Raw genomic sequence first — 26,364 nt, 5'->3', positions numbered from 1 at the left:
CAAGGTGAATGATATAGACATTGTGACATAGCATTAGGCTTCTATTGTCTTTCTGGAGATCTGTTGGGAGAATCATTTGCTTTTGGACAGTGGTTAACCATGGGTAATTAAAACCACAGAAAGTGAAACAGCAGGTAAGGGGAGACTCTTGTATTTTCCATCTGTCCTTTTATAAAACAAACAAAAACAAAATTCCCACCTCCAGCTGTAGAAGAAAGGAAATGATATGTAAAGGGTGAGTTGTATAGCGTAAAAATTTGCATGCAGAGTTAGATGGCTATTCCATGGGTCAAGATTAAAATTGACGAGGTCAATAAGGCCAAACTTCATATTGTCGAAGAAGAAATGGTTTGGTATATAGATAAAAGAGGCATATATTAGGAGTTGATTAAGAAAAGATAGAATAAATGTTACAAACTTGCAGGCTACCGGGCATGTTTAGTCTCTAAATAAGTTTTATTTATCCTATGGTATTCATACATTTTAAATTTGTTGACAATGTTTAAAATATAGATACATCACTCATAGAAACCTGAATATCTGGCTTCTTTAGAAGCAAATTAGAAGATCTGGCAAAAGTGTACTCACAGATCTGAATGGTAGAACTTTCTTTAGCTCCAAAGCAGCTGCCATTTTAAATGAGATATTTGCTTTCTAGGACATCACATCCTCTACTACATTCTACCATATTACAACTGGTTCAGTTTCATTAATACTATAAACAAGTTGAGTCTGAGTCCTCAAAGATTTAAGAATACTACTCCCTGCCACTTATGTGTACAGGGCATGGAGTATGGGAGAACAGCTAGTTTTTTTCACAAAACAGCTCTAGCAGAAACAGTGGCCTTGCAAGACAGCCAGATTTTGGTAGGAATGAAGGAGGAGAGAGTACTGAATAATGAAGTTGAGGTATAAAATCAACTTACTTATGAAAGGATAGAGGTTTTCAATGGCAAAGGAGAAAAATGTTTAGTAGCAATTGCATGGAAAGTCAAGGAGGAACAAGCCCACAATGTGGTAAAAATAACTGAGTAGTTAGATTGGTAGTCAGAAATGTTAGATTTGGGTTGATGAATGAAGTTGATTGGGATGAAAGCCATAGAAGAAACTGATTGGCCTTAGAGTCTCCACCTTTCTTGAAAAGTTGCTGTGGTGTTAGAACCTATTGTGCATAGATTTGGGTTGCTGATGTTAAATTTCATCTTCAGGGCTCCTGTGACATAGTAAGTGTAAGTGTCTAACTCTTGGTTCAGCTCAGGTAGTGATCTCAGGTTCCTGAGATGATCGAGCCCCACATTAGGCTCTACACTCAGTAGCAAGTCTGCTTAAATTTCTTTTTCCTTCTCTCCCTGCCACTCCCCCCATGCTTTCTCCCTCTCTCCCAAATAAAATAAAAAAATCTTTTTTAAAAATTGTCTTCAAAGATGCTGCATGCAAAACTGTTCAAGTTACTTAGAACTGCCCTTAGTCTAAGGGAGAGTCATGGTGAGGTCTCTGTCAGGGAAGCCATTGGGAGAAGTACTGAGCTGGTTCAGTTGAATATGTCTGGTTTTGCTTCAAACTCTAAGATCATATATTTATAATATCTTTAATAATAGAGAGAGAAGGAAAAAGTCATGTAAAACCACAAGTACCTTAGAAGGAACTCTCAATCTCAGGACTCTTCTGTTTCTTAAGGATTGGATGATCTCTTCTGTTCACTGAGCACCTTGATGACTTTTGTGTATGGAAAAGCATTACCCCTAAGTACCTGGAGATATGTCATCTCACTCTGCATCCTGGCCCTCCATGTGCCTTCCTCTACCTTTCTCTTAATTTTCTCTCAATATTCTGTCCCTTTTTCTCTCAGGAGTCACTTACCTATTAACAAAAATAATAAGGAATATAGTGAATGGCAAAATAACCATTAAAATTCTCAGCCTTTTCAGTATCTATTATTACCTTTTTCACTACAACAGAAAGAAACATTTCCTTGGTTTTGAGTAATGTAAGAATCCCTTGTATTCTTCAGTCCTTTCCTAGAAAATTCTATAAAGTATTCTTTTTATCCCGTTAGCTGTTAGGAATGGCCATGAGGGAATGCTACCTGTCAGCCACATCTACCCAGAGACTGGGGTAGAGGAATCAACCTCAAAAAGGAACAAAGGGCCCAGGTCCTGAACTACTTACTAGGCAATAGCCTTACACTATATGCTTGGGAAGAAAAGATATTTTCATGTCCACATACTAAGCTAAAGATGATTCTTTATTCAAAATGGAATATTTTATATTCAGGGAGAAAAATGAAATTGCTTGAGATGTAGATACAGATTCCAACAGTGATGAAGTTTGGTAAATAAATTCACTTACATTTCTTCTCCATGGAATTATCAAGCAGGGTAGGGAATAGAGAGAGAACAGGCAGTTTTCCAAGAAATGGTTATAAATAGATAAGAAAAGTAAAACAATAGGAACTCACATTCAATTAAGAGAAAGATTATAAAATATTGCATATAGTGATCTTTCTCTTCTATACTAAGATTCATTCTGATCTCTGCTCTGGGGGAAAAGTGTACTTGGAAATAGATAAGTAAGAATTATGGAGGACTTTTCAGAAGTTAATGTACATGGCTCTCTTCAGTGTTTTATAAAGTTGATTTCCCATAAAGCTTTAAGAAAGGAGGAAGGAAAAGATGAGACAGGAAATATGAGTCCCTAATGACTTCTCTTTTGACCCACAAATACAAGTCGAGGATGAGAAACAAAGTACTGCTCAAAGTTAAATGATCCTAACTCAAACTTTTGCTAGAATTAGAAGTTCTTTACTTAATGGGAAAAAGGAAAACTGTGGGTTTATATTTTCTTCTTAAAGCCAAAAGAGCCTAGGAACATGGAGTCTGTTTATTTTTTCTTCCCCTTTTTCTTTCTTCTCTTTTCTGAAAAGATGACTGAGATCTACAATTTCTTTTATAATAATATGTATGTCCTCCTTATCCTCTTCTGGGTAGAGAAAAAATACCCCACTGGTAAAGCATTGATCCAATTCTTCATTTCTTTAAGAACTTAAGGAAAGAAGTCTTCCTTATGATAATAAATTTGTTTTCTACATCTTATAAGTCAAATTAAACATTGTGTTTTATGTTTGTTATTGTCCTCTTAAATATGAGAAATCCAAGAAATCAAAATAGCCACTTATTTTCTCCACTAGACACAGAGGTCAAGATCCATGGTATGTTACAATCTGTTGTGAGCTCTGTTGCAAGTAATTTGTTACTATTAATAGTTTAAAGTTTGCAAATGATTTACTTTTGTTTATAAATTAGAGAGAAGTCAAGGTTATCCTGAAATAACTCTCACTCAGCTACGTTCTGATATCCTTCTCTGAGTGGGAGGGAAGGGGAGGCTTTATAACTAGGATGCCAGTGAGTGAATGTCACCCACTGTTTGTTTTCAGAGGTAAAAAGGTTGAAACCACTTCATCAGACTGAGAGCAGACAGCAAAATATGCTGCAGATATTGAAAGCAAGGTGCCATCTGAAAGTTAAACCAGAAAATCAATGCAGGATGGATGTGATCAGAGACATGCAAAGCCATTAAGAATAAGGTGTGGGGGCCCATGCACTGTAGAAATTCCAGGCATTTCTCTTGGGATGAGTGTATCAGGCCCAAAGCCAGTAAATATTTGAAAGGCTCAATGTTCCTTGGTCTGAGTGCCATACTCAGAAAGCTGAGCCTTATTTGGTTTCGTATATATTTTTTCTTTATGCAAAGAGTATGAGTATCCAAGACCTCAACATATATATTTTATTATAAGTTTAAAAATTAGCATTCTAGTCCTAACAACAAAATGAAATGTAGTGACACTGTTTTGTTCCAGATCCCATGCTAGGCACTAAGTTTACAGAGAAAGAATCCTGAAGAATCTTCTTCTTAAGGAATTTCCCTTGTGAAGTTATTAATGTGAGTTGGTTCCTGAAAGGTTAATATACTCCCTCTATGTACTCAGAAAATCATATTTATGAGCCTACAACATTAAGGAACAGACCAGATTGTGGTGAATTCATCAAGTGAAATAGCATCTTATGAAGCCTCACGAGGACCAAACACTGATCTTGACTGAAAAAAATCCCACATCACAATTCTCTTTGTATATATATACAAAGTTTTAGTCATCATGGAAAGTCTTGTCATTGAGCTAAAACTCAGACAATCCAAGTCCACTACTTAGTAGCTTTAATGAGTATAAGTAACATCTTTGAGATTTGGTTTTCTTACCTACAAAATGAGGCTAATCCATTCTTGTTCCTCCACACAGATGTCATGAGGATGACACAGGAGGCCAGAAGGAGGGAGCCCACACTCTCTTCATGACAACAATGAGCTAGGCACAGTGTTGGGTGGTTTTCCCATGTTCTCTCCTTTGCCAGTCACAACAAACCTCTAAAGTGAGGTTTGGCTTCAGGCATCACTTTAGGCATCATTACCTTAAAAGCTGACTTTCTCTCAGCCACATCATGTGGTGGCAGAGTTGGAATTTGAAGACCTATCTGCCTCCAGGGTCCACACTGTCCCTCACAGTGCCCAAATGACACCTGAGACAATGTCTGTGAAGCCACTTTGAACATTGGAAGTGATTCTATCATTATCATCCAAGTCTTTGTTCCGAGAATGAATGTGTCCCCTAACTCACTTATTCTGGTTCCTTTGCTCACAGCAGTTTTTCTACTGGGAAAGTTCTTTTCTTTTTTTTCCTGTGACTAATTCTTACTCATTAAGCTTGACTATACTTCTCTAGGCAACAGTGATCTTTCCTTCCTATAAAATCTGATATATCTAAACTACTTCATTGTCTTATGCACTTAATATGTAGTATTTTAGCTACTATTTCACATGTGTCTTATTTCCTCAGCTAGACTACAATTCCCTCTGAGTACAAGGATGCTCTGGTACTTGTCAAGCACTATGCCATGTGTTAACCACGTCATTAAAAACATAGGTTTTCAAATAGGTTTGATAATGATATATTAAAACAAATTTACAAGATAAAGACTGAAAAGGTGGTTACTAAAATGTGTTCTTTTTTTTTTTTTTTTTTTTTTTTTTTAGAGAGAGAGACAAAATGAAAGAGATTGGAGGGAGGGGCAGAAGGAGAGGAAGGACAAGAATCTTCATACCCAGCATGAGCCCAACACAGGGCTCAATCTCATGACCCTGAGATCAGGACCTGAGCCAAAAACCTAGAATCAGATTTTTAACTGACTGAGCTACCCAAATGCCACAGCCTAATCCATTTTTAAAAGAAATTTAAATACTCATCTCGCCTATATTCCAAAAAAAGACACATCCATTTTTACAATCTTTTTCTTATATTCAAAATAATGTAATATGAAGAAAATAAAAAACTATGTCATTGCCTGAATAGAATCTCCCTACTTTTGTCTATCTCCCTACTTTTTTTATACATGACTACATTTATAAACTTTATAAACTTATAAAACTTTAATTTAAAAATAGGCTGGAGGGATCCCTGGGTGGCGCAGCGGTTTGGCGCCTGCCTTTGGCCCAGGGCGCGATCCTGGAGACCCGGGATCGAATCCCACGTCGGGCTCCCGGTGCATGGAGCCTGCTTCTCCCTCTGCCTGTGTCTCTGCCTCTCTCTCTCTCTCTGTGTGACTATCATAAATGAATAAAAATTAAAAAAATATATATTTAAAAAATAAAAAAATAAAAAAATAAAAATAGGCTTGAATGACAAATTTTTGTTAGTGTTTTTACTTCTAATCTATAGATAATATATTCCACATTATTATAAAACTTCTTATTGTATCATGTTAGTATGAAAATTCACTGTGCATTTATTAGTTTCATGTTTATAAAATTGTTTCATATATTATTTTCAGTTCCTTGATTGAGCTCTTTCCCTGGTTTTCCATTTCCCCTTACCACAGCAACAATTACCTGATTATTATATATCCTTCCAGAATTATTCTATAGATACAAAAGATATATGTATCCATTAAAAAACAAAACAAAACAATAATGGATTCATATCCTATATACCATTCCTTACCATGCCTTTCCATTCAAAGATGTATTTGGCATATGGTTCCACATCAGCACATGTAGGTTTTTTCCTATTCTTCTAAATGGCTGCATAGTATTCCATTGTATGGCTATACCATAATTTATGTAATCAATCCCTTATCTATTGAATGGTATATTTCTTTCACTTACATGATTAGCTACATATCTATACTTTCTTTATTCCAAATAATCCTTCATATCATCCTTTCTAACAAGCTTCACTCCCTTTTCTCCTAGAGGTATTGCTTCTAGAACCCTTCATTCCTGCATTTCTGTCTGAATTGATTTCTCTCTATGCCATGTGCAAAGCTGCCACACAGGCACTTTCTCCTGAAGTTAACTCTTCCCTTGATACTATAATTTTCTCTTCCTCAGTTAACTCCCTCATTTTGCTGTAGCATATTTTCCAATAACTACCTAAGAAAGTACATTTGGACCATTAGATGTCTACGGTATTTATTCTGCCTTTATATTTATTTTGGCTGAATATAGAATTCCATATAAAAATATCTTTGGTCCAACGTTCAAAGATTTGGATGGAACTTCCATGACTCCTAGCATCCAGAGTAGTTATTGGGAAGGTCAGAGCCCTTCAGAACCTAGATTCTTCCCCTCTTAGTTAAGCCCTCTTTAAAACTAATTGGGGACCTTGAGTCCATCTTTAAAATCTCTTCACCTTGGCCATATAATATAACATAGTCATGAAAATGATAGCTATCGTATTCATAGATCCTTGCCAGGCTAAAGAGAAGGAGGTCATACAGGACATGAATACCTGGCAGGAAAAGCAGAGAAGAAAGGGATAGACTTTGTGGGTCATCTCAGAATTTTGCCTACCACACCAAGTTACCCTAAGACAAAAGCTATGTATTACTGTATTCCAGTCTCAAAATCTTTTTAATTAACCACATAAAAATTCAGACAAGTGCAAGAACTATTTACTCCAAGTACATTTATTCTTATTTTTCTGCCTTTCTATTTATGTTTTCATTACCCATGCAGTAAAATTTTGACAAACTTCTATCTTTTACTTTCCTTCTGTTTGCCATGACTTTTCAATGACCCTCTTTAATTCTTCCCCCCCTTTTTTTTTTAAGATTTTATTTATTTATCCACAAGAGACCCAAAGAGAGGCAGAGACGCAGGCAGAGGGAGAAGCAGGCTCCATGCAGGGAACCCAATGTGGGGCTTGATCCAGGACTCCAGGATCACACCCTGAGCTGAAGGCAGGCGCTTAACCACTGAGCCTCCCAGGTGTCCCAATCCTCTTTAAATCTTAAATGAGGTCCTATTCATTTTTCAAAAAGTAGAATAAAATACAATCGAATTATGTCTAAATTTTGCGAAAAATGTAATTAGACATTAGTATTTTTCCAGGAATTCTGTTAGTCAATGAATGTTGGGAAAGAATAAGAAAGTAAACCTTGGTTTTGAGGTGCATCTAGCCTGTGATGAACAGTGATAAGTATAACAAGTATTCTGATTAGAATTAAAAATTCCTGAGGAAAAAAATATATATATATTATTTATTTATTTATTTTTAGAGAGGAAAAGGGGAAGGGGTGCAGAAGGAGAGAGAAAATCCCAAGCAGGCTCCACACTCAGCCTAGAGTCTGATGCAGAGTTCGATCTCAAAATCCTGAGATCATGACCTGGGCTGAAATCAAGAGTTTGATGCTTAACTGACTGAGCTACCCAGGTGCTCTGGAGAGAAAAAATATTTTTATACGTGAAACTAGTAGAAGTTCACAAGGGAAAAAGGTGCTGAACTTCCCTGCATAAAAAGTAAGCTCCTCAGTTTTCAAAATAAAAAATATTCCAATAAAAACAGTTGGAAAGATTGTATATAAAAATGTAAATATAGGTATAAAAATACACACACTTAACAAATAAATAAGTAAAAATATAAAAGCATGAATAGGAAAAACTGTAAAGGATATGAATCCAAAGCTTAAAGAAAAATATATAATAATAAATGCTTGAGAAGCTATTCTACTTCACTGATAATTAAAGTAATACACAGAAAGACAATATTTCTATTTTTCAAAATAGACAATTTTACAAAATATTATCACCAAGTTCTGGTGAGGGTGTGACAAACTATTCTCTACTACATACCGTGTGGAAGAATATATTGAGCCACCTTTTTTGAAAGGAATTTGTTAATATTAAGCAGAATGAAAGATCTTCATACTTCATACTTTCATCCTATAATTCCACAAATGAACAAAGATATGTGGAGGGAATCGAAGATTTCAACAAGAAAGGAATCTTTAAGTAAATGAAATACTACGGTCAATATTTTTAAAAGTCACGTGTTTAAAATTACTTTAGTAATATGGGAAAACAAATACATTGATGTGTTAAAGAAGTCCACAACAAAGTTGATTAGTTTCAGGTAAGCAATGTAGTTAGAAAAAAATTGAAAATAAATAGACTAAAAATTTTAGCCATAATTATTTCAAGTGTGGTTATGTCATTTTTATTTTCTTATTGCAAACATTCTATACTAACAAAGAATTCTTTAATAATAAGAGGTCCATAAAGTTACAAACTTGATAAACAGAACAGAAAAAAAATCAATGTCTACAAGTAAAAGACCTGGTCAGAATGAAAGCCCTGGGGTTTCAGGAACATTATTGGAAAGTGAGCATGAAATCCACTTTCTGTTTGAAGATGGGACTAAGGATAGCAGAGAGGGTGTGACCTCTACTGCCATGTTGCTCAGAGAGAACTACCAACAATGTAGACCATGTGAATGAAAATTTAAAAACTGGAGAAACAGCCCACCTGGAGGCATTTGTTGACGGTCTGCTAAAGTCTAACAAAAGGCAAATCACATTGCCTTAACTGTATCAGTCAAACCCTCATCTTAACAATTGTTACAGTTTGCAGGCTTGTGGATTAAAAATAGTATATACAATTATTCATTGTCAACTTCTTGAATAAAAAAATGAAAAAAAGTGAAATAAATTGGAATAGACTACCTACAGAGAAATCTGAGATCATTTATATGAACCTATATTTTCTCCAAAATTTTTATAAGAATGATGTCAACAAAATTTTCCAGAATTTCTTTGAATTTTGATGACAGCCATTGACATTTAAGTGTATGAGGAGTTATGATGAGGTCACCAACAATTTGTTCTGTATCTTTATAAAACATTAACTAAAGGAAAAGAAACTAAGTTTAAATCACAGTAAGACAGATTTTTTTTCTTTTGGAGGGGACGAGTATGAATAAAATGCTTGTAATTAAATTATTGCAACCGATTGCTTACAAGTTTACTGTCTTGCCACTCTTGGAGACCTTCAAAGTAGAACATTGAACAGTCTGACTTGCTTTATTTAGGCTTGCACTTTAAGCCTCAAGTATCTGTCTAGAAACAGAGGAATAAACAGAATGACCTGTTCCTCTCTCTTAAAATCCCTATATTAATAGACTGTAGCACATTGTAAGAGAGAGATTAAGTAAATAACACTATATTTTAGTCTTGAAAAACAGTTAATAAATATTACATCAGAAAGATACCAGATACATATCAGACCATTTGCCTTTAATTTCATGTCACATCTCTGAAACAGTCAACCACAGTGGATGGGCCATACTCAAAAGGGGACATTGAGAGAGAAGATGTGAGGTTTGCGGGTGGGCCCTGCAATTGTTAAAGCATTAGTGAATGGGATCTCTTTCCTAGACGAGAAATGCAATTTTGTCAGGAGAAAGAGGGAACTGTTTTCTTTTTTTATGAAGCAGAATTCCATTCTAATTCTCTGAGCCTTTTACTATAACTGCTGTAGCATGTGTTTTAAATTACATTGTATGCATGTGTTCCCCATAAAATTAGCCATCCTGACCCATTGTTCCACAGTCCTTCCTTTCATCACATTTTAGAGGCCTGTGTTCCATATTAGCAAATAACCCTTAGGGAAAATTATGCATTTTCCATACACCAGCTTTGTTACATATTTGATAACACTTATTGTATATTTAAGGACACGGGTCGATATATAAAATTTTTTAAATAATAAAACAAGTGGCCGATTGTTTCCTCGTGGCAAACAAACTAGGAAGTCAAAATGAATATATCTAGCATCTATATCAAAACAGAATTAGCAGCTCCACTTTTAACCCATATGTTCGTGAATATATAACTCCATCAATATGTTAACTAGGGTGAAGGCATGTTGCCAAGTTTAGAACCCACTCAAATTCCTTGGGTTCTGAGTTTAAAATGAAATTTGAAACTTTCCAGGTTCAAGGTCCTTTTTGGTGCTGTAAAAATGTGACTTCCTGGTTAAAAAAAAAACGAAAAATTTTGGACACCAGCTTGCTCACACAAAACAATATGATAAGTGTGAATGAATCAGTAACATATGGTTACATTTTCTTTTTAAAAATCTATGATTTTGTTAAGCATTTTAAATGGAAAATTCATGGTAAAAACATGCATTAGATTTAGCCAACTCTAAATCATTTGAGAAATATTTTTAAGGCATTTTTCTCTCAATGGATATGTGGCAGAATTTCCAGCCCATAATGTTAGTGTAACTGCACTCCTTCCCCCACCTTCCCCCAAGACCCTCAAATTAATGCACAAGGGAAAACAGAGTGCTGCTACGATCTCCTGTCTCCTGATCTTTTCCTCTCCTACTTCCTTGAGTGTGTCCTGAAAAACTTTATGTATCATTTCTGCAATGGCACAGATGTTTTTAAATTAAATTGTGCTTCAAACCGCTCTAAATGTAAAGCTCTGGGGAATAGCAGCGAAGGCTATACATTAATGATGAAAAGAAATACATTTGTTTGTAATTCAAAGTAGACATTCCTTGTCCTCAGCCTACAGTCCATCAATCCATTCATCAAAATTAGCTACTAGACGTGTATTCTCTCAAAATGATTCCTGAATAGCCACGAATGGTAAATAAAAATGCGAGGAAATAATCGAATATTGTTAATGTTTCAAATCTCAATATGTTGGCGTATGTGTGTGTAAAATACTACTTTCTGTATTTTGCCTCCTTTGAAATGCTCTGTCATCAAGTACCTAGAATTACACTTTGACACTAGAAAAGTTTCTAAGCTGTAGTCAACCCTTACCTGCAAGCTCACTTGATTGTCTGCCTAAATTGTTTCTGAAAACAAGATTATATTATCCCTGTGAGCTCATGACTGCAATTCTGTTCAGTTTTCTAGGATTCTACATGTTCATTTCTCTGAATACTGCAGGTTTTCTGAATTTGGTTAGGGCACTTTGCCAACTGCACATTTGAGAGTGGTGCTGACTTACCTACTCGGTTCAAACATTGCAAAGGTCTGAGCTAGGTTTGGACTATCTATCAGAATTTAGTACTTAATGGATTTCTAATTTCAGAGTACTAAAAACAATATTCTGTTTCTTCTAAATACTAATTGCCTTAGTATAGATGTGTCAGACCACCTATTTATTTTAGTTTCCATTCAAACAGTATATATAACTATATAGGCATTGTATATGGAATATTTACTACCATATCCATCACACACTGGGCATTATACATGGAGGAAAAAAAAGGAAACTATTTAATAAACCAAGAAGACTGTAAGTTCTTATATTTTATGTGATAGCACGAATTCTGCAATATTGTATTACATTTATCTATATATAAACCAAGCTGTAAGGCCACAGATAGTTGCAATTCCCTAAACTGTGGCAGATTAATTCATGAAGGTTGTCTCGCAAATCTCTAATTATAAATAATGAATCTAATTACTGTCATGGCCTGAGTATTTTGCTAGTCTTATAATACACTGTGTCTGTTTTCTGCTTCCCATGAAAAGAACATCACCTAAAATTTTCAAGAATGGTGAAAATTTCCTTAAAAATTGGAAATTCAACTGTAATAATGTTGAGTAAAGTCATTCAACACTTAACAAAGTTAATTGGGTATCTGTAAAGGATCAGATACCTTTCTAAATTCTGGAGGTTTTCAATAGCTACATAAATTTTATGCCATACGTGTTGGGAAATACTAACTGATCTTATGACTATATTTTTTTTATGTTTCCAAAATTTAGCCAGTCAATTTTCAACTTTGTCTTCTTCAGATTTTTTTTTACTTAGTTTTTTAAGATTTCACTTATTTATTTGAGAGAGAAACAGAGAGACAGAGATAGTGAGAGAGAGCACAAGCTGAGCAGGGAGGAGAGGGAGAGGCAGGCTCCCCGCTGAGCAGGGAGCCTGACACATGGGGCTCAATCCCAGGATCCTGGGATCATGACCTGAGCAGAAGACAGACATTTAACTGCCTGATCCATCCAAGCACTCCAGATTTCATTTATTTTCAACATCATATTATATGGAATATATATTTTAACATCCTCCTCCTAAATAAAATTTTATTTAAGTAAAAAGGGAAACAACATAAACAACACCCTTATATTATAATTACGTGCTAAGTTCTTGTACATTTTTAAAAGCTGAATGGAGTGGTATCTTAGTAGATGGATTTGGGAAATTTGATTTCTATTGATCAATTCTTAATCAAAAATGAAGTATCACTCAAACTGAAAATGAGAAGTAGATCTTCAGAATGTCTTATTCCATTACCAATCAAGTTAAGAATGACTCTTATGTTTTACCCTGGCAAGTTTGGGTTCCATGTAATTGTGAATAATCAAAGTGACTGAAATAATAAAACATTTACAAATGATGAGTATTTCTAATTAACAGGTTATATTAGCAAACATACATATGCCTAGATTCATGAATCAACAAATAAAAACAACTTTGGTGTCACTTCCTATGTTTAATGCCTTTTTCCCTTGTTCAGCATCCTCCCACTCAGGAAGAAGGTACAGTCATGAAGTAATTGCTGAAAGTGATGCTGCATTTTTTTTTTCTCAAAGTGAAAAAACAGGCCCGGTTAAGAAATGTACCTACAGAGTGTAATATCAGCCATTCAGCTTACTCATTTAAATTATTCATATTATTGAACACAGAAACCTAAGGCTTGGAGATAGATGCCAGAAACAGTTAAAGGAAGGGGGCAAACCTTCTAAAAAGGTGTGGGAGATGGAAATATTGTAAAGAACATCCCTGGGTCTAGACACATAGTATTAGAGAGCCTTTAATTTGAAAGAAACCTCTATTACACATGTAGTAGTCTCACTACTATCAAATTTCTATCAGATAACTATGAGCCCCAGTTTACACCATTTTGATAATTGGAAATCCACTGCTTCACAAAGATGGCTGAATTCATTTTTTAAAGAGCTCTAACTATTTTAAGCCTGTTATTTCATCTGCCTCACTAAAAATTCTGCTTCTGGATCTGAGTTCTTTCCTCTCAAGTTAAACAGAAATCCACTCTATACATCATTCCCTCATGTATATAAATATAATCACTATGTCTACTGTCTTCACCTCCTTACTTCTGCAAGGGATATGAATTCTTCATACAAATATTCTTCAGAGGTCTTGCCCTTCAACCCATTCAATCATCTTGATGGTACTTTTGCCATTATCCTCTGGAAGGAAATATTCCTCCTGTGATTTAGCAAGAGTAAGTTCAATAAAGGATGAATGTATAAATATGTGCACTGATGTATGTATGTTTACTGAGTTTGGTATTTTAGGATTAAGAATGAACAAAGAATGTCCATTGGTTGAGGAAACATGGAAGTGTGATCTTGACTGAATGTCCTCAATGAAATCTGTTTATATCACTAGGGCACTTGGCATAGTGGCTGAAAAGAATTTCAGGTATCCAAGAACAGCTATGACCCTCACCCCTGACGATTTCACCATGAAAGTGTGTGAATTTAAGGATGTGGAAGATCCACCTCTCCTGGTAGCCAATCTATAGAGTGATTACACTGATACCAAAAGTCAAGTTTTGTGCTGCTCCAGATGTTCACCTCTCTCACACATAGACGTGCACAAATCCAAAGGAAAATCTTATTATGAATAACTTCTATATCAATATTACCTTTCCTGTCTAACTTTATAAAAAATTAGTCTCACCATTCTAAAAGAATAGTCTTACCGGTGAAGAAGAAAATGTCTGTAACACTAAGACTTTCTCTCACCCAAGATGTGGCACCTTACAAGATAGGCAGAAGAGGAGAAGAACTAATGAGCTTCACAAAAAAATTGAATATTTCCCTACTGAATTTTGAAAAGAGTCAGAAGTCAGGTTTCTTAGTTTTGTTTGTCTGTGTGTGTTTGACTTTGGAAGCCACACAGGTCCATGAGGTGGGGCAATGGGGATAGGCAGCTATGGCCAACTTGTAGATATTTTTGGCCAAACTCAAGACTCTAGATGGCAGCATGTCACTGAGTAGGGTTAAGAGCTAGTCCTTAGAAGGTGACTCCTGTTGGGCACCAAAATAAGTAGTGATGATTGTGGCATTCACAATTGTATACATAGAGCTTAGCACTACTTACCTAACTAGAACAACCAGTGACCATGGCTGCAGCAAACATTCACAGCTGCCCTCCCCAGGCCCACAGTGAGCACTCTGAGGGTCTTCAAAGGGTAACAGAACCCCAGAAATTTGATGAGTAGGAAAATGTCAGAGTTAAAAGTTGACTGCAACGTTTAGAGAATGTCTTTTTTGGGGAAAATAAAAATTCCATGCTTGGGACCTAGACACCATCTCCCACTCTCCTAGATATGCACACAGGTAAATAACAAAATACCACCTCTACATTTCACAGTATAAACTCCTTTGCATTTCATTGGGTATCTGAAGAGGTATATTTACTAAAATAAAAGAAGCAAAAGGAGACAGGATTTTGGCCCAGGGACAGAGGGTGAACACATCTACTAGCTCAAAGACTTTGGAAACATCGACAAACATTTAAAGGAAATACTTCATTGGTGTAGGTACTCAACTAGATGATGTTAAATGAATAATAGTAGAGAAAACATTAAACCCTTTAAAAATCTCCCACTGCCCCCAATTCCTTTTTTTTTTTTTTTTTTGCCCCCTATCTCATGTTATCACTATTTTTCACAATCAATTCATATTATAAGCTCATTTGGTTTTGGTCAACAAAAATTCTGAGATAAATTTTATATGAATTATGTTCTGGGCATGTCTTTTCTCTCCTATAAATGGAATTAATAGTATGAACCTAAATGCAGGTTTCGACTTTGATTCCTATTAAAATTTATCTTGTTAGTTTTGGTCCATTATTTTAGCCTATTGAAATAATTTTTCATCTTGGTTCTCTCATCCATTATATTATCTCTCATTCTCATCATTGTATAAATTAGTTGATAAGTAGTATCCTTTATCCTTGAGGTCCAAATGGGCCAATAATAAATAGGAAATGTTCCTTAAGAAGTGATTCTCTTCAGTCTATTGACTTTTGAGTGCAATCCATTTGCCTATTTCAGGTTTAATGAATGTACAGGTTATGAACTGAGGCTTTGTCTAAAGACTAATATATATAGCTTTTGGAACAAAGCATCATTAACCATGGTTTGTAGAATGATCATCAATCAAACTATTCTCCTTATTTACTTCCATTTTTATTAATGCACTTAGCTTTCATTATATATTTTCTTCATGTACTTTCATTTTTCTATGAGATGTTCTCTGAAGTTTTTTTCAATTCATGGAAAGGAAGGGAGAAGAAGACTAAATCCATAATTATTCCAGATGATTCAGGAACTCCGCATGACACATTATACTTAGCATCCTTCATCCCCACAATCCCATGCATAATGTGTTACTCTCATACTTTTTATAGATGAAGTATAGATGAGGAAACTGAAATTCTAAAAAAAAAACTATGTGCTTTGGCTAAAAGCATCGAGTTGGTAAGTGGTGAATCTATAACCCTGAACCAGGTTGATCTGCTTTGAAAGCTTGCCTGGCTTGCTTTCTATGGAGGGTGCACTCATCTGACTTCACAAGTATCCTTTGATGGTATAAGACACTGTATAAAAAGCACCCAGAATACAAGTACAAACAAATCAAAATAGCAGAAGTAAGGATAGTAAAGATAAGACAGGTATAAGAATATCTTGAATACAAGATAAATGGAATTGGCAACACAAAAGACACAAACACTGTGGTTGAAAAAGAAAGAGGAGGAAAGGTAACTTGTTGAGAAAGCTGTTTGTCTCATGCCACTTCTTTCATCTGGACTTGTATCCCTGATTGGATGGATCATTCCAGCTTCTCCCCACCTCTTTCACACTACTGTGGACAACTGCCTGGTACAGGAAAACAGAGCATATTTTGGAATCTAGCACACCTGGATCTGATCCTTGGGTCTGTCACTTGATATTTTGAAGCCTCAGTTCCTTTTTTCAGGAAAATTGTCACATTAACACCTAAACACAAGATTGTAATAACAAGTTAAGTTACATCATACATGTCACATTGGCATACAATACGTATTCAGAAAATGGTTTTCTGTTGTCTTGCTGTTTCTCAAAATTTCTCAATTATTTTTCCTGAACACTATTTTATGTGTTACTTGTAATTCCTGTCTTTTGGTGTTATGTGTCATTTCTCTATGAAGAATGATTAATCACTCCATTTGCTTTCCTTGTCATTCTGTGCCAGATTGATAAAATCCTCCCTAATGCAGTCTTTTTTACCTATGGACTTTATATCTACAACTGTGTATGAATCAGACCAAGAGCGCTACTGACTTATGAATAAGCCTCATCTTCATCCCATGGACCATTTTTACTCTCCCTCTTCCTCTGCTTATTCTTTACTCAAGTTTTATTCATCATCTAAGATTCAACTCCAGTCCCACCATTGCTACAGTTAATTTCTCCCACCTTTATTGGCTTATTATTCCCCCTGTGAACTCTCACAGTGATTCTGCTCATCGAAAAGAATTTAGCACTTCATTTGCAACTCTTTTCCCAGATTGCAGCCTTTTTTTTCCTCCTTCAGGCCCCCACAGCTAGGGCTCCCAACTTAATCCTGCCCTAATTCTCAGGCCAATCAGGATGTGAGACCTATAGTCCTACAAATATAATGTAGGTTCTAACTATGCTATTCTTCATATAAGTCGGTCCAATATAAGACCCCTCAGGTCCAGGCCCCCAGTCCAGCACAAGCTCTTAGGTTTCTACACAGCTCCTCATGTCTGTTCAATAACATCCCCAAGGTTCATCCTTGACGTCAGTGTGTTTTCAATTTATCTGTTCCCTTTGGTCTCTAATGTTGGTTCAATGCACACAGGCGGGTGTCTACTTTGTCCCTCAGATAATTCCATCATTCAAAGCCTGTTTGGAAACTACCTTCCTCATGTATATACTCCTCCCCTTCCATTGATTTATTTGCTACTCTTGCCAATTATACTACCCCAATTAAATATAACAGCAACAACAACAACAATAATAAACAACCTCTGCTGAGTGCTTACCTTGTTTTAGGCACAATTCCAAGAATTTTACATGTCTTATTTCTTCTAATTTCAACAGCAATCTTCTAATAATCAACAGAAGCTTATTAAAATCAAAACTGAAGTTGCAAAGGATATCTTTTCCTAGGTCACAGCTAATAAGTGAATGGTCCAGGGGAGAATGCAAAGCAAGGCAAACAGCCTCCACAGCGTACCCTCATAGCATTACTCCAGAATTAAGAGTTGTGCCACTTCATACCCATTAAAGGAATCCCTGAAAGATGGGTGATCAATTTTACCAGTTGGACCCAAGATTTGATTATAGCCTATAGCAAGATCTAAAGTCTTCAACAGATTTTAAGAGAGTTGGGAAAAAAACATTTCTGAAATGAAAGAAACATAGAAAGCAAGAAAAAAGAAAAGAGAACATATAATAAAGAGATTAAATGCATCTTGTACGGACCTCTCCAGAAGTCGGTTTAAGTAGTGTCACCTCTATTGGCTGTATAATTTTGGGCAACTGAATTTCTGTATTCTCAGCTGTAAATTAGGAATGATAATTTAGATCTACTGCAATGTCTTACAGGAAGGATATAAAAATAATAATACATATAAAAACACCCTATATAAATATTGTATTGAAGCTTTGCTCAATTTTATTTGCACTTCAAACAACCCTATTGAAAGTATCACCTCAAATTCCACAAATGAATAATTCTAAACACACAAGCTCTATCTACACATACAAAGTTAATGACTCAGTACATAAAGATGCTTTTTTGTAAGTACTTTAAAGTTTATGAGGGAGAAAAATATTTGGTGAATTATTCTCTTTGTTTTGCATGTAAAGCATCAACCATGTTCATAACTCTCCCAACTCAGACCTCAGCCTCTGGTTCTCAGCAGTTCTTAGACAATGTCCCCTGAGGGAATAGTCACCTGAGAAAAATGCACTGGTTGCACCTCTACCCCCAGGCTAAATCTAACAAGAGTCTTTCATCGAGTCCCCTCATTTCCACCGCACAGAAATTCAATGTATTAAAAAAGCACATTCAAACTTCAGGCCAAAACAGGATTTCTATGCCTTTATTTTAAAACATCCACATTAAATTCTTGTTCTTCGGTGCTCCGGTTCGGTAATAGAATGACATTGAACACCTGATAACACTACCACTCTAATTACCTGAATAACTTACTGTTTTCTCTTCTATTTGGTACAAGGTTAGGATTCCATCATATCTGCAATAACTCTGAGATGGGTTACATAAGCATGAAAACACCTTGTCATCATTTGCTTCAAAACTTTATTTGAGAATGTTTTAAATCCTAGAAAATCAGGAAAGTGTCAGCAAAACCTAAATTTGGTATGGCATTTGAGAATCACAAGATTAGAGTCCTCTGTTGAAAAGATGACTGAAAGCATGGTTGTTCAGAGACGTCTGTGCTATGAATGTGGTAAGAGGCTGCAGCAAAAGAGCTTGGCTTTGATGATGAAGCAGCAAAAACGTGAAATGCCAAAACAGCTCTGTGCTTTCACAGAACTGGTTAGAATTACAGATCATAGGCAAGAAATCGTAATCTTGTTTGACATTTGAGAGCATTAAGTTAAATAACAGCTCTGGTTTTATTTTGTGGACCGTTCCATAGGAAGAAGGAAGTGGCTGAATTAGTAACAACAAATTATTTGTTTGATTCATAGCACTTTTCTTTGGGACTGTCACTTAAGAAATATTGCTTTAATTGTCACTTAGAATAATAGATATCAATGATTTGGGGGCTGTTTTACAATACTCACCCTTGGAAAAGATGTTGGACCTAATTTTAAAGAATGTCAGATCTACTTTGTTAACTATGCTAGGAAGATAAGGACTGGTAAATTTTTCCTGGTTCAGATCATTTTTACATGGTTAAAGCATTCTGCCAAAAAAGATATAAAACCACATGAAATTTTGATTTATTGGGGGTGTTGATCTTAAAGAAACAAAAGAGCCAGTTATCTTACCAGCAAAATGAATTTATTCAGGAATAGCAGAGGAATAACAATTTGGGAAAAGCAAACTATGGCAAACCATAGACAAATCTGAAGAACAGAGGAAAGGGAATTACTTTTCAAGGGGAAAGGAGAAAGTTGGGTGGGGCTGTTTTGCTGAGTTCTCATTGGCTAAGCTGTTGCTGGGCAAGGAGAAATTCTTTCATTCTGCTGGAGTATGTAAAGTAAGATTTTTCATATTGGGAAATGCAAGATTTACTTAGTATGACGAGTGGTGGTATATGAAAGCTTGCTCTTCAGAGCTGCCCAACTACATTTTAAATAAGATTTCCTTTATTCACTTTCACTGTGGCAAAAGCAGATATGATTATCACATTTAGGTTTACAAATCAATTTCTGGTCACCATTTTTCAGCCTCAAAACCTTGTTTATCTCTTGCTCCCTATGGGAAAAGAGAACTGCCTCTAAAGTACTCACGGGAGGCTGTTGAGCATTTGGAGGGATTTGAGGTCATTATGTCTTAGCAAGGGGGAGGTCTCCTCCTAATATAATAATTCAGGAGCAATTTCATTAACAAATGCCATTTTAAAGCCTATCTGGTCCTGGTTTGGCTACATAGAGATAAATCTTAATCAGAATCTACTCATTGAAATTTTTCTATCAAAATAAGCAGAGGCATAATTCGGATATGAGGAAGTTCTGCAGAAATAGCAAGGGATAAGTTTTTGAAACAATAAATAAATACAGGCTCTGTTGACAAAGCCAGTTCATTAGAATGTATTAAACTATCCTTAAGCTCCCTAGCAGTAAAGGGGGACCACAGTGGCCCTAAGGATATGGAGGCTTACATTACTAAGAACTTAGTAATGATGAATGGCTAAGAATTATGAAAATGATGCCATCCTATCACAATGTCCCCAAATCCATGACACCACAAAGGGTTTTACAATCAATATAGCCTTTATGAGGGCAATTATGCACTTTGGAGTCAATGCTCTTCTTAACCCACAGAAGAAACACCAAAACTTACAGCCTTACCTGATGCAAGAGAAAATGAAATAAAAAACAAACAAACAAACAAAGTACTCAAGAATTGTGTAGGTGGACTTTCATATCTTCCATCTGTAATAAAAGTGAAATGGGACCCCTAACTCCTATTATAGAAATAACGCAGAATGTCATTTTGAGGAAAACCCTTTTAGTTATAAGAATAAAAATGAAAGAATCACCATTCAAAACCAGCTAGTGAAATTTCCTCTCCAGGACTTTTCCTTCCAAAAAGATACAGCTAGAAAATACAAGAAGGTAATTTCAGTCTTCTTGAAACAAAACTTAAAGAGCAAAAAACACACAAAATAAAGTCTTTCTTAATGAGATCAAATTGTTGGCTTTGCAATAACACCACCTAGATTCAAATCCTAGCCTGTTTGCTGTATGAAAATGGGCACGTTACCTAGTTTCTCTGTGCCGAATTTCTTCACTTAGAAAAGGGAATAATAAAAGGAATTAACTCAAAGATTGGCATAATAAATTGAAGCACTGAAGTGATTAGCATACCTCCCAACATATTTCTAATACCTCATTCATTATTTATTTTGCACACATTTTTTGAACAACTGCTCTGTGCAAGTAGGATCCTAGTGTTTGGGTTACAGCAGTGAACAGAACAATGTTTCTGCCCTCATGATCTTTATATTCAAGTGGATTTTATCTCTTATATGACAAAGCTATTATCCAAGAATTTATGAAAAACATTTAATTTCATCATGTATCAATGCACTAATGCATTATAGTTGTTGGGACATAGTCAAGCATTCATTTTAAAGTAACTGAAGCCTAAGGAGTAGAAGTGAGAAAAGACTTTAAAATAACCAAAAACATCTGCATACATGCCCTAAAAGCAATGTTTAAAAAAAATTAAATTTGGGATGTCAAGATCTTTTTGAGAGTTTATTAAAAACCACAGATCTGTTTCTAATAAAGTTAAAATACCTGCCTAAAGAACCAATAATTCCACTCCGAGGTAGTTACACCTCCACCCCAAAATTAAAAGATATGTCCACAAAAATACATGTACAAGAATGTTCATAGCACCCTTATTTATAATAGCCTAAAGCAAGTCAAAGGCCCACCAATGGAAAAAAAGATAGTAGAATTGTGATATAAATCATCTGGGAGGATACTGCTTAAGTGAAGAGAAATCAACTATTGATAGACACAATAACATGATGAAGCTCCAAAACATCAGAAATTAGACAGAAATGAATATATATCATATGATTCTATTAAGATGACTTGCAAAAATAAGCAAAACAATTTATAGTAATAAAAATCAGTAAGTAGTTGCATGATGGTGGATATAAAATTGATTGGAAAATGTGCCCAGGGAACTCAGGATGATGGAAATGTTTTATATGTTTTTTTAAGTAGTAACTACACAGGTGTATATAATTGTCACAATGCATAGAAATCCACTGTTGAGATGGGTGCACTCCAATTATATATTATACTCATTAAAAAATAAGTCATTAAAAATTATAGACACTTCTCCAGATAGGTACCCATAAATTATACACAAAATTTCAGATGGTTAAATTGATTTCAAGGTAAAATTTTCTCATTTAGGTACTAGTGACAAGTGGTTAAATATAAATGTTACTGTTCAAAAAAACGTGTACATAGATAATTCAAGAAGAATCTTGTAGCGAAAAAGCTTGGTCTAATTCATTGACATTTCCTATATACCAACTCTGTTTTTACTTGCTTTCCCTACAGATAGTCAAAACAGAAGATTGTACTTGATCAGGGCATATTTACCATTAATTTTGAAAGGTGTGGATTTTAGAGTCGTTTTTACTATTCCTTTTTTTTTTTTTTTTAAGATTTTATTGATTCATGAAAGACACAGAGAGAGCAGAGACACAGGCAGAGGGAGAAGCAGGCTCCTTCAGGGAGCCGGATGTGCTATTCGATCCTGGATCCTGGAATGAGGAAGGCTGAAGGCAGACGCTCAACCACTGAGCCACCCAGGCATCCCAATTTTTACTATTTCTTTTGAAAGATATGTAGGGTGAAAAAGAAGGTTGTTCAGGGTACTGACTATGAGGGATTTAATTCATATCGCTGCTTAAGCTCCATATTGTGCTTTCAGCAATATTTTTATATACTCCAAAGAAATAACATGCTTGGGCACTTTAAAAAGAAGCAATTATCTGTGAGGGATCTGTGACCCTGGCCAAGCTATACATCTACAAAAAATGCCAATAGAGACTAATAAGGAACCCGATTGTGTGCTAATTTCAAATTAGATTTTATACTAGCTTCAGGCTTCAAAGGGGGCTAAGAGGAAAGAAATACTTATATGGAAGAAAATTATTCTTGATTAGCAAAAGAACATCCCATTTCTCTCTCACTTCTGATTTGAGCAAAAGGCCATGGAGTGAGGAAACCGGAGAATTTTGAGAAAAAGAAGACAGAAGAAAGCTAAATATAAAATGGCAGACCAGCCCAAAGGAGAGGGAAAAAAAATCATTGAGACTGAAAGTTTGTACTTATTTCTATAAGGAAAAGTAAAAAAAGAATTAGGCTAAAGAATGAAGTTTAATGAGAAGATATCTAATTATACTGGCATATCTATTTAAATTTTTCTGAGTATTATTTGGATAATAACTTATTAGTTAGTAGTGCTGGTGGTTGATTTACAAACAGTTTGGTTTTTCCAGAATAGCAGAATATCACAGGACAAGTAGTTCTATTTTATAGAAGCCTCTAAGCAGTTCAGACATTTAAGTCCTTGCCCTGAGTCTACTGGCTTCTGTCCCCCCTGAGGAAAGCAGCCTTTACTGAAGACATAGAACCTGAGAGACAATAATCTTTACTCATATGTCTTATTCCTCTAACCCAAACCTATAAAAAATGACAATTTTATACACCTTACATAAACCATTAGCATTGACCAATAGCTTTTAAGCTTTTGACCAACACTCTCAGTTAAAAGATCCATTTTACATCATGACCCAAAATACATGTCTACATCACAGAAACGTTAAGTCCAGAAAATAAATTTAATCCTTATCCAACGTGATTTGCTTGGATGTATTTTATTCCATACCACTTTTTCTGTTCCATTTTTAACGCTAATTGTTCACTGAAATGATTTCACTATTGAGGTTTAAAAAGCACATATTACAAATGCTTCACCTACTCCTCTTTGCCTAAGTTATCTTCATGACTGAGAAAATGGCACTAGATGTCCTTTGGCAATATGCTAGATCCTGGGGGCCTTAAGTCTAATTGAGGCGTGACCTTTGGATCTTCAAGAGACCTCTAGAGAACCTGTCTAAAGCACATGTGGGATTAGTAAGATATCTTTTCCCCTTGCCCTTCTTTCTGCTAACTCTGATGCTCATACTGTGTCCCTCTGAAATATGATCAGCCTCCATTCCTGGAGTCCCAGAGCAGGACCCTGCATCCTGCTTTTTCTCAACTGGGCAATTCAACGTTGGCCTACTCAGAAACCGAGGTTTACTGATTTAATACAGCTATATATTTTAATCAAATTGGGGTAGTTTCCAGCCACTCAACAAAAGATTTATTTTTCTTTGTTATCTGTGTTTTGCCCTCGAATCCCCATTACCATCCTGAGTATAAATGGTGAGGATGGCAAATAAAAGGAAGGCAGGCTTTTCCCTATAGGAAACCCTGTGTAATGAAATGAAGCCAAAGCAGTGTCTGAACCAAGCCTACATCTCTACAAGATGCTTGAGAGAAAAAAGGTCAGTCTCCTAGTGTGTTCACTCAGAGCAGCAACAGAAAGATTTATGACAGTGGGAAATGTAGAAGGAGGGTATGCAGCCAGCAAATTATGCTGATTTGGGGGGAAGCAATAGGGACTAGGGTACCCTTTATGTGCACAAGTTCCAGTCGAGCGATTCCTCATCTCTGCACATTAGAACCATGTAAGAAGTCTGCTGAAGCCATGATTTGTTGGCCAGTGTGCTATACAATCCTAGCACTGACACTGAGCTGGAGGAGAGATAGGGAAAAGCAGATGCACAGAGTTCTAAAGAAGTGGGAAGCAAGTGAAGGTAGAAGAAGAAGGTATAAGCCAGACACTGGCAATATTTTCCTGAGACAGGTGTTTCTCCAGGAATACATGGTCGATGAATCATAGCACAAACCCAATCTAAAATGTTGACACTATACGACTCTTAATTGAGTATATATGTAAGAAAAATGGCAGCAAGTTACCCAAAAGTGCAGATCATGATCATCATTACTATCAGATACTATTCTAATTTATATGCTCGTGTCACAGTCCTTACCCTTTATGTGAGGAATAATAGGAGTTCACCGCTACTGGAGCTGGGTTATACTATCTTGCTAATGATGTTACCCAGCACCCCAAATCCACTGTCCAATAGGTGATGTGGCCATGATAGCATCCTAAATTATCACAAAGTAGTATGAATAACGCACTTCTACGGGGCAGCTACTTCACAAGACACATGGCCTCAAAGCATTGACCTCAGAACTGAGCAACCATTCATAATATTTCCATGAAAAATATGTTCCAGGCTCCAAACAGCATTCTTTCAGGCAAACTTTTAAAACAGCATCTGCTTAGGAATTGTCCCTACTGATCTGCGATACGTTTGTTTTGCACATGAAGTTTGTTTCAGATTCTTTTTCACAAAGACATTTCCTGCTTGCTCTTGGAAGATGACTTCAAATAATAAATTGTCACCAAAAATGGACATGAAGCTTTTAAAAAACAGTCGGGAGGAGGAAAAGATGAACAAGCTGAAAACAAGTCCATTTTGGGAAGGTTCTGAATATCCTGGTTAAGGGAGCTCTTCACTTTAAAGGACAAACTACTCATCTGATGTGTGTTTCTTCATTCGTGGCCCTTAATATAGAACTCTATAACGTGAAAAGAAGAAGCTGGATTTATATGGCTTTTTCTCTAATGATACTAAACTGCCTGGAAATTGCAGAGTGTGCTATAGCAAGTTTCAGATATTAAAAGAAAAACTACACTACCAAACCTCTTTCTAAAGTTTTACGTGAAGTCCCAGGCTTTGTGGACATTCAAGAGTAAATAAGGGCAAGTACAGGAAATTCATAGATGGTTTAGCGGCTTCAGGCTTCCCAATTATATTAAAAAGTTGAAAGGATGCTCTGGCAGATTCATTCCCTCTCCGGTTACAAGTCATAAATTCCAAAGTGTTGGTGTCAAACTGTGTCGATTGCGCTCATTTATTAATATTTGGGATTCTATAAATGAGCTTGCTGAACATTAAGTATTAGCCATTTACTCCTTTACTGTGGTCTAATATAACAGCTCCAGCCAACGTTTTCAGTCCTCTCTGTAAAACCATGCATGCATTGCCCCTGGAGACTTACATAAGCCTCATTCGAGGAGAGGAGGGGGGAGGAGGAAATAGCAAATTGCAGGATCTGCTGATCTTGGATATAGGTCTCTGCAGGAGCTTCCAAATGTGTCTTTGTTTATGTTCTGTGCTCTGGGTTGTTGTGGGGCACAGATCTAAAGAGGAAGAAATTTGTTGCCTCAATAAAAAAAAAAAAAATGTGTAATTAAGATTAAGATGTACAAGAAAGGTAAAGTGAAAGGAATTTAAAAGACCATCTCAGTGTATTCCAAAACAAACATTTACCCATTTATGATTTTAAACATCTTTTTTTTAATATCTGGTCTTCAGTCTTATACAGTGGTTAATAAATCTCCATTTCTCCATATAAAGTTAAAAAATGTATGCCAATGATGCATATAATTCAGACCCAAAAAATACCCTGCATGAACTATCCATATAATTAATGCAGTGTTTTTTGGCTGGTTTACTGAGATCTTAATTCTCCACTTTGTGGAACTTACTGTGTAGCAGAAAGATCACTGGCTCTGCTTCCCAGGCACACAATGTGTATAAA

The sequence above is a fragment of the Canis aureus genome, chromosome 1 (genome assembly GCF_053574225.1).
Source record: "Canis aureus isolate CA01 chromosome 1, VMU_Caureus_v.1.0, whole genome shotgun sequence".
NCBI lineage: Eukaryota > Metazoa > Chordata > Mammalia > Carnivora > Canidae > Canis > Canis aureus.
The sequence above is the reverse complement of the archived record's forward strand: the minus strand, read 5'-3'. Positions refer to the sequence as shown.